A 9187-nucleotide genomic window follows, 5' to 3' on the forward strand; every position below is an offset into this window, starting at 1 on the left:
TCGCAAGATGGAAAACCGTCAGCTTCATCTTTGGTCACGAAGGGCAACAGCGATCTCCAGACCCAAGTCCAAATATTGACGGTTTCATAATATTCAGTTTAGAGAGAAAATAGAGGCCCTGATTCGGGAAAACACGTAGGAGTGTATCAATTTTAAGCATAGACTGAATTGGGATCCTTTCCTGAATTGAGGCCAAAGAGAGGTTCAAGCTACAAATTCACATCACAACTCACATTTGGGTGCAAGGTTTTGGTTTAGGTCTAGATCTACCAGAACCTAAATATGTACTATGGTTCATAAACTGTTATAATAATAGTAACAGGTAAATAACAGTAAATATAATTTTTATTACTTTTAGTATTATTCTGTATTACTAGTTATGGGGCCAAGATTTTAAAATTTGAATGTCTCAGTTTAGACTCCTAAATCAATTACCTAGATTTTAATGCAAACTGTTGAGTGCCCAGCAATTTTGAAAATCAGGCCACTTAGGCCTTCTCTAGGAAGTTGCATTAGTTTAAAAACAAATTTGTTAAACCAAGTTAGTAAAATTGATGCAGAAGTTGGCCCTTTTAAATTTTGGTTTAAAGCAGGTTGACTTTAGTTTAATTTAAATAGATTAAGAATCAATTTAAACTAAATGTAGTAAACTTGGTATAAACCAAAATAAGAGTTTCCACTCAATCTTTTGCTAAATAAGTTTAACTAAACCACTTTAAAACTAATTTATGTTAAACCAGGGCAAGGTTCTTCTGTAGACAAGACCTTACTTAGGCATATAAACATGAATTTAGGAGCCTAATTTTAGGCTCCTCTTTTTGGAAAATGGCTTTTTAAAATAATTTGAGTAAGATTTGTGTTCTATATGTTCTGTCACTTTGAGTGACAGAAGCAGGAGGTTGGTTGTAACTGCTTAACACATACACCACACATATGTGAACACACACATACAAATCACAAATCAAAGTAAAAAATGAAATATTGGTTTTTTTTAAATGCTGGGCCTCTCTCCCGCCCTTGGCGTCAGCCCTGAAATCTCCTGGGGTGTTCATTGTGGGGACAATTTGTTGAGACAGGTGATACTGCCCCAGGATGACTGATTCCGTTTGGTAATTACAGATGCAATTCATCTTTTCTAGTTCACTTCTCCCTCTCTCCTCAGGGGGATAATCAGACTCTAATTAATACAGGTTGGGGAAAAGGCAGAGCTTCAAAAAACCACAGGATGAACACTCAGACATTCTTGTCTTTCAAGGCATTAATGATCTGGCTTTCAAGTACATATGAGCAGATCCCTGCAACATCATGCTCTTTCAGGTTTGTGACTAGTGTATGCAGAAGTATTTGTACCTATGGAGCAAGACTGATAACTCCCAGTCACCTTGTAATAAATGCACAGTGGAAGATCCTTGTACAGCTTTTGGAGGTCACAAGGTGGAAACTCTTTCCAGTGATACAGATGCTAAAGATGCTCTGTTGCACCTTAAATTACATCTAAAATAGTTGGTCAATTTTTTTCTTCATGAATAATATTCATTCAGGTTTGGGGTCCCGATCTTGTTTCCCAAACCACAGAGCGAAACTTGTAATTTCAAGAACTGATTTTCTTTGAATGTGCTTAGTGGATGAGATTCTGTGCGTTGCCTCTAAGAAGCACAGTTCAGAACTTCCAACCCAGCTGGAAAGGAGCTAAGATGGCTTTAAGGCAGCTTTTGTGCCATCACAATTGAGGGCTCCTCCAGGGGCTGGAAAGACCTCTGGGTAACTTAAACAGCCCTGGGGTCCTGTCTAAGTTATGGCCACTTCCCCAGCCTGTCCTATGGCCTGCAGTGCTATCTGGAATCTCGGCAGTGGTGTGTGTTCTGGCTCTGCCCTGACATGCCCCTCCCACCCCAGCACACCTTCCATGCCAGGGCTAATGGGTATTTGGAAGGCAGCCTTACATCTGTCTTCTGCAGTGCCTGCACTGGGGGACACCTTCCCCTAGCCAGAACTCTGTATTTTAGGGCCCCTTAGCCCAGCATGACTGGGAATGAGTAGCTCACCTGTTGCATGTAACTGTGTTTTGGCCAGTTTACACAAATAATTTTCAGGCCTTGGGTTGATTGTGAGCAGTTTGCTTCAGCTATTCAGTGTTTACTGTTAGTTATTTATGTTTTGTGATTGGTTGCCTAAATCACATGGCGGTGCTCCTGCCTGGATGTCTGTGAAATGGTTTAAACAGGAGAAGTTGTCAATGCCAAATAACATGCTTCCAGAGTCAATAGTCTAAAACATAGTATGTTGAAATCAGCACTTTTATTCATATTTACTTATATATAATTTGACTAGGTCTAGTGACAAATAACATCTACTGAATTTAGATTCCATACAAGGAATATTGGATACTATCATAATTGCTATAAGTTTCGGATTGTTGTTAAAATTTTTCTCGACGTTTAACTACTCTGTTGAAAAAACCACATAGATTAATCACAGTAGCAATGTTTTAGTCTCCAATCCTACATTGGGAGCATACACGTGTACAGCTGTCAAAGTTAATAGGACTCTGCAAAAGCTCAGAGGGTCTACATTTATAGATCTCTAGCAGGATCATGGTTATAGGTGTTAAGGCATTTTTATTGTAAATACTTTTAATGTACTGGAAAAAGAGTCCCCCTTTTGGTCTGAAATAAAGTTTGAAAGCAGTTTTTTTTTAAAGTTTGTTTTGTAGATTTTAAATTTTGATTACTTTTAATGTATCTGAGCAGGGGTAGGCAATGGGGATGTGGTATAAGTGTCAGTGCTCAGTAGGAAAGGACTCTGGACAGAGATCTAATTTTGTTGGGGCAGAGTTGGAGGGAATAGTGAGATGGCGGTAGGAAAATACTGAAAATACTGTCCAAGAGAAGTGTTGAAATTAACACCAGAAAGACTATGACAAAGAATTTCATTTATACAAAGGACAGAGTTATATTTGCTGCGGGATTCATAACCTAAATTTCCTAACTTCAGTGCCTTTTAAATGTCATGATGCATGTTAATACAATGTGTGCATTAAATTTGTAATTACCATCTGTATCTTCTGCGCATGGATGCTTTCTAGCTTCAAATGCAAAGCACCATGTATCCTAAACCTTTAAGGCTGTGGATTCATAACATACCTTAATACGGAGAGAATAGAGCACACCTACGAATTACGAGCCAATAATTTAATGAAGAGTTTCAGGTGACTTCATGGAATAAATCACGAGAGCAATGCATATATTGTTTCTGTAGTCACCAGAGCCCTCAGGAAGAGATTGTAGAACTTAATTTAAAAAATGTCACTCTGTTTTTTATTTTAAATGAGGGCTATAAGTTCTGGATCCATGCCCTATACAGTCTCCTGGTGTCCCAAAGCACCAGCTGCTGTCTTCCCCCTTTCCCTGCTTCTCCGGCCTGCTCCCCAGTTCTCTCTCCTGATGACTTTTCTGTAACCATGTGGCTTTGCCCACTGCTTCAGTGGTCCTGACCGTTGTCATTGCCAGAATGTCTCTCAAGTATTCAGTGATTGGTCAATTTTCCTTAATTGATGGGCATGAAAGCATACCCAAGGCTATGACTGGTGGCATTTCATTCAGTACAGTGATGAATTCAGACCCATAAATTACAATTTTTTTCTTTTAGAATAATATCTTGTACTTTGACGAGACCTTCCATCTCCAAGCATTTCACAAACACTTATGATTCAACCCTTTCAATACTCCTGATTTCAACACTGCCATCCATGTACTATATATCTTGTGTGGTCTACATTTCTATACCTAGACTGTGGCTTTAAACTGCTGCTTGGGTTGGGTTTGGGGTCCATGGAAGGAGCTTGTGGAGGGATGGGTCTGCGGCAGACACAATGCCTCAGGGAGTGATAAGGAAGTGCTCACACCAGCAGCGTCTGTGAAATCCTTTTCAAGGATCATCATGTGCTCCCCTGTGCCAGCCCAACTCTGCTGGCCTATTGGCTGCTCTTCCTCTCACACTGTGAGGTTTCTGTAGCTGCTGTTGACTCAGTCCTTGCGTGCTGGGAGTGCAAGGACCAAGGTCATGTCTGGCCTATGCACTGCATTTCCAGGAGAGAGAGAGGAAGCTCTTCTACATTCCCCCTCTTTGCCTCTTCCACTTTTCAGCCCACTGCTGTCCAGATCTATTTCTTCCACCACTCCTGCTGCTTCCTTTCTCCTCCTCTCTCTGGTGATGTCTCCACCATCCTCTTTTTCTACCCTTGCATTATGCACTAGGCTGCTTCTTTTTTTTCCACCAAAGTGACTCCTCTTCCTAACTCCAGAATCTCAGTCCTTCCCCGTTGTCCAGCTATATCACATCACACCCTTGCATTAATTTCTTTGCATGGACCAAAGTGTGTTCATATTGTAAACCATATGCATGTTCTATAATATATGTATTCTGTATAATAAATCAGTATTTACCTGTTATAGCTAGAGCAGAGCAAAACTTCTTGGTTTCCGGTCACATTCTCTTTGGCTTTCTTTTTCTTTCATCCCCCTTGAGATTTGATTTGAGGAGATGTTGAGCAAAAGCAAAGCGAAAGCAAAATATAAATGGAGTCTGCCCAGCATTATGAAGGTCTTCTTGTGGATGGTTTCACAAAACTTTGTCAAAATTTGATCCAGCCTTTATGGACAAGCCTACAGAATTTAGTAGGACTGGAACCAATAGAATTGTATAAAAATTAGGCTAAGAAGAGAGAGGGATGTCTTTTCTATCCTACTTTTAATCCATTCTGTAGAATTTGATAGCAGGGATCAAATTCTCTATTATATTCTATAGCATGGTTCATAAAATCTGCAGAAAGATATAACTTTATATTAAATTCAAGTTCTTACATAAGGGAGAACTGGTTATCCCAATATTTATAACAAAACCAGCTGAAATCATGAACCCTAGTTTGGTTACCCCAAATTTCAGTGCTTTAGATTAGAGAGGGTGCAGCAAGTGCTTTTATTGTTTAAAATTTCTGCCTCTGGACTTGAACGTCATCGATCATACATTGTCTGATGGCAGGTTGATTAAATGTAGCAACCTCAGTGCTGTCATTTAATTCTGTTTTAAAGTGTGCTTTGGAGAGTGGATTATCAGCAGCCCAGCAGAGTTTAGGATTTGTTTATAATCTCATCTCATTCATTACCTTTTATTCAATCTCCCTGCCTGTCTGTCTACACATGTCTTTCATCTTGTTCTCAGATTGTAAACCCTTCAGGGTGGGACATTTGTATTTTATGTGTGTACTGTGCTTAACACAATGGGGTTCTGAATGCTGATTGGAGGCTCTGAGGTGCTATTGCAAAACCAATGATGAATATCACTAATTTGTCGATTGATACTTAGGAGATCAGAGAAAAAACACGAATCTCTTCGGGGGTATATTTGTGTGCTTTAATCTATTGAAACTTTATATTCTACAGTAAAGACTTTATATTGTACAGCTGACTAATTTGTATTCAACATGTTACATTTGTTTTGAAACTCATTAGGGCCTTAGACCATATGTGGGAACAGGTGGGACATAGCAGACAAAATTTGATAGTATTTAACAACCTTCAATTCGCAACCCCTCTTGATATATTGAGATGGAAAGCTCAATTATCTCTCTAAGTGTGGGTTAGGATGTAATGGTGCAGCACTAGGAGGAGAGACAGCATGGGATGATAATTCCATATCCATTGTGAGATCTCATGCTGAGTTAGGGTAATCCACCACCACCACCCAAACATTAGTTCTGTTGTGCATAATGACTTGTGGCCATGTTCTTAGAATGCAACAAGATCTTAGAATTAGCTCAGCCCATGTCTCTACTGTGTTTTCAACCATGATGTTAAGAAGACTAGCGGGAAGCAGAATGCTTTGCTTTGCAAAGGTAGGATGCCTGAGGGCATTAACAGTAGGCTTGCAACTCACCCCTTCCTCACCCTGCCATGTAAAATGTGTTGTACTCAGCCCCCTAAGGGTGTGAATTCCAGAAGGAAGTTATGTATCCACACAGATCAGCTGAATGTATTCTATGGCAGCACATTTGTTCCCATGAGGAAAGGAACCATGTTTACTCTGCTGCCACATTAAGGATTTCTTTCAGGGGTGAAACGTGACCTGCACATATGTGCATGGTGACAGAAGGCCAAAAAGAAGACATCAGTATGTTAAATTTTTAGCAAACGTCCTCAGATGTGCTGCTCTTAGTAAGTAACTGAGCCACCATTACTGAGAATAATTTATAGAGAGACATGGAAATACAATCTCCAAGGCAAATTTGTCCATTGTGATGATCTGAAACGGAAACAACCACTTTCTAAAGTCAATTCCCAATACCTCAGATCAGAACACCCCAGATTTTGGGATGTTCAAAATCTGGATCTGGACTCTAGAGTTGATGTAAGCAACCACTAAAGATGCCAGGCAATGGGGAGTCAGACAGTTTTTTTGTTTTTTGGGGTTTTTTTTAATAGAACGCTTCACAAATTTGCGTGTCATCCTTGCGTAGGGGCCATGCTAATCTTCTCTGTATCGTCGGCCAAACTAATTATGACGAAACTTCTTTCCACCAAAAAAAATGCCAGTTTGTCAAAACCTAAATGTTTCATGGAAACATATTATTTTTGACAAAAATTTAATAGGTAAGGTCTTTCAGGTCAATGAAGGAATTTCTGATCAGAAAGAATCCCCAGAATGTACTCTGAATCAGGAAGAGCAGGGACTTGAACTTGGGTTTCCTACATCACAGGTGAGAGCTGAACCACACAGATATTGGCTACTGTGGGGTGATGATTCCTCTTGTGTTTTTTCACTAAAAATTTCAAAAGATCTCGTTTTCATTCCACATTGGAACAAAAACTATTTTTTTAACTGAGAAATTTTTTGCTGAACAGAAATCTCATTTTTCAGCCAGTCCTAGAATCTTGCCCCTTTATGAGCACCATTAGCTTTATCATCATTAAATGCTGAAGCCCTCTTCATGATTAACAGAGAAATATCCCTCAGCAGAGATGCAGGTTAGAGAAATCATGTTCTTCTACTACAGTGCTTGTTTTTGGATTTGGGATTTTAGTTCTGCTCACTACAAAGATGGGACAGTCAACAGAGTTCAGATCTGACTTGGTGTCAGAATCCAGACTTGCCAGAATTTGGGATATTCAGACACAGGTTTTGGAGTGGACATCACTGTGTTGTAATACCTCGGAAATGATGACTTTCTTGTTTTAAAATACTTTAGAAATACTGTGAAAAGTGCTGATTTGACAATCCTAGAGTCTTTTGTTTGTCCACAGAATGGTTATGTTGCAGACAGTGGGAGTGCAAGCTTCTCACACAATCCCTTGCTGATGTTCCTCGGTGCTATTCTGAAGCAACATTCCTTTAGATGAGAGAATACAATATTGCATTTTTCATGCCGATTCAGTCTCTAGCCTCTCTGTCGAGAGTGCCAACAAAAATGCTAATCAGTGCCAGTTTTGTGAGGTGAACTCTCATCTAGTAGGTATGGAACAGATAACACAAAACAGTCTTCAGATGGTAATATGTTCTGATCACCACTCACTTAGAAAAAGCCACCTGGAGGTAGATGTTTCCATATTCCATGAGTACCCCCTGAAGCTAACCATTCACTCACCCCTTTCTCATGTTTTCTAATTAGCAAAGCTGTTTGTGTTTTAACCTGTGGTTGCTACCTCGTGGTCTATCCTGCCTCTTCTGTTTGATCTTGCTGTTAAATCCCTGAGCCAAATTTTCCTCTGTTACACATCAGTGGAATTAGACCAGCATAGCTAAGAGAAGAATTTGGCCCATAATGCTACACAATGTCTGTGGCTATAGGCTGTGATGTCATAAATGCAGGATTCTGATTTCACTGCCGTGTGAGGAAAGAAAAGTTGGGCTGGGTGGGGAAAGATTGTAAAGGGCCCACCAGAAATAACTACCATGCACAGTTCTTTTGATTTTTATGTTCTTTCCTTGCAAATTTAGCCCAGGATAAAAGTCTCCATATGCATTTATAAGGGAAAATAAAAGAAAAATGTGTTTCTCAGAGTTTCCTAACGTCTTTAAATACTGTTTCAGAGTAACAGCCGTGTTAGTCTGTATTCGCAAAAAGAAAAGGAGTACTTGTGGCACCTTAGAGACTTAGAGATGCATCCGATGAAGTGAGCTGTAGCTCACGAAAGCTTATGCTCAAATAAATTGGTTAGTCTCTAACGTGCCACAAGTACTCCTTTTTTTAAATACTGTGTAATGCAGGGAATACTCTCCCCCAAAAACTCTGCTGTATCTGTCTTTGTTTCAGTACCTGGTTTCTTAACACAGGCTAGGGTTAAAGTCCTTGCTACCAGGGTTTGAATTGCATGCCAAAAAGGAAAGGAAAAGACACTTATGATGTACAGAATTATTTTTTCTCTCTCTCACTTTATCATAACTAAAATTGTCTGGAATATTATTTATCCTCTAGGAAGCCATACATTATGGCAGTAGAATAACAGCACATTAACGTATGGCAACATCTGACCAATAAATATATGCCCAGTCCTTTGGAGAATGTTGTTTTTTCTGCTGGCTGCTAACATAAACAGGTATAGTTTATGCTCCTCAGTTTTCCCCAAAGGTCACATGTAATGTCTCAAAGACATAAATTACAGGCCCCAGCTAATAAAGAGACTGTTTAGTTAAGGCAAAGTTTCAGCATTTAGGGTTGAAAAATGCTTCCAGTTTCAAGGATTCCATTAAACATGAAAGTAATTTTTGGGGTGTGGAGAGCCAGAGAAAGGTGGACAGTGATAGGGGTATATGGCAGAGAACACGGGAAGTGTTTGTATTTGGGAAGGGAAAATGAACTAATGGAAAAAAACATTTGTCATCCAGGTGAGGTGACATTGGGTCCCTCTGAATTAAGGACTAAGGCCCTGTCCTGCTGCTGTGAAAGTTAGTGGGAGTTGGATTGGGCCCTTATAAAGAACAGTATTGCTGAAGATCTTGATGTGGAGTGTGACTGTGGTGGGAGAAATGAAAAGAACTTAATGTTGTCATCTCAGGCTATTTTTTAACCAGGTAATCAATGTTAGAGCTGGAAAGTGGGGGGAAATGAGGTTTGTGTAGAAACAAAGGACTTACTGAAGTTAATGGGAGTTTTGCCATTGAGTTTGCTCAGGCCAGGATTTCACCCAAGATT

At 39.7% G+C, this 9187-nt stretch overlaps 1 non-coding gene across 1 annotated transcript; it reads right to left on the reverse strand.

The window, feature by feature from the left end:
- Positions 1-6469: 6469 nt before the first annotated feature.
- On the reverse strand, positions 6470-6574 carry LOC141983570 (U6 spliceosomal RNA). Its single transcript, XR_012638409.1, has one exon. It is a non-coding gene; the product is annotated as a U6 spliceosomal RNA (small nuclear RNA).
- Between the last annotated feature and the right edge of the window lie 2613 nt (positions 6575-9187).

The sequence above is a fragment of the Natator depressus genome, chromosome 2 (genome assembly GCF_965152275.1).
Source record: "Natator depressus isolate rNatDep1 chromosome 2, rNatDep2.hap1, whole genome shotgun sequence".
NCBI classification, from domain to species: domain Eukaryota; kingdom Metazoa; phylum Chordata; order Testudines; family Cheloniidae; genus Natator; species Natator depressus.